The sequence below is a fragment of the Bison bison genome, unplaced genomic scaffold (genome assembly GCF_000754665.1).
Source record: "Bison bison bison isolate TAMUID 2011002044 unplaced genomic scaffold, Bison_UMD1.0 scf7180017864304, whole genome shotgun sequence".
NCBI lineage: Eukaryota > Metazoa > Chordata > Mammalia > Artiodactyla > Bovidae > Bison > Bison bison.
This window is the reverse complement of record NW_011494876.1, coordinates 13896013-13896261: the sequence shown is the minus strand read 5'-3', so window position 1 is coordinate 13896261 and position 249 is coordinate 13896013. Positions and strand designations below refer to the sequence as shown.

At 56.6% G+C, this 249-nt stretch overlaps 1 protein-coding gene across 1 annotated transcript in view; it reads left to right on the top strand.

Annotated features, from left to right (window-relative positions):
- The window catches only part of DNAH1 (dynein, axonemal, heavy chain 1), an 81920-nt gene that overhangs the window by 61996 nt on the left and 19675 nt on the right, over positions 1–249 (top strand). The gene's annotated exons all lie outside the window — the stretch shown is intronic.

The following is a 249-nucleotide window of genomic DNA, read 5'->3' as shown; positions in this document are numbered from 1 at the left end:
GGCTTGGGAAGCCTAAAGTTAACAGCAAAGATCTTTGCATTCTGGGTTGTCCAGTTCCCGGAGGACTTCCCTCATATGCAGAGACCCAGGGACTGGCCCCACTGGAGGTAAACTGGATGCGGTGAAGCCTTCACTTGGGCAGCTGTGTGCAGAGAGCCCCGGATTCCTGGAGGTTTGTTCCGGGAGTCCCCCACCCTGTGCATAAAGCAGGGCAGAGGGACTCCTATTTCTACCAGAAGCAGCCCCTCC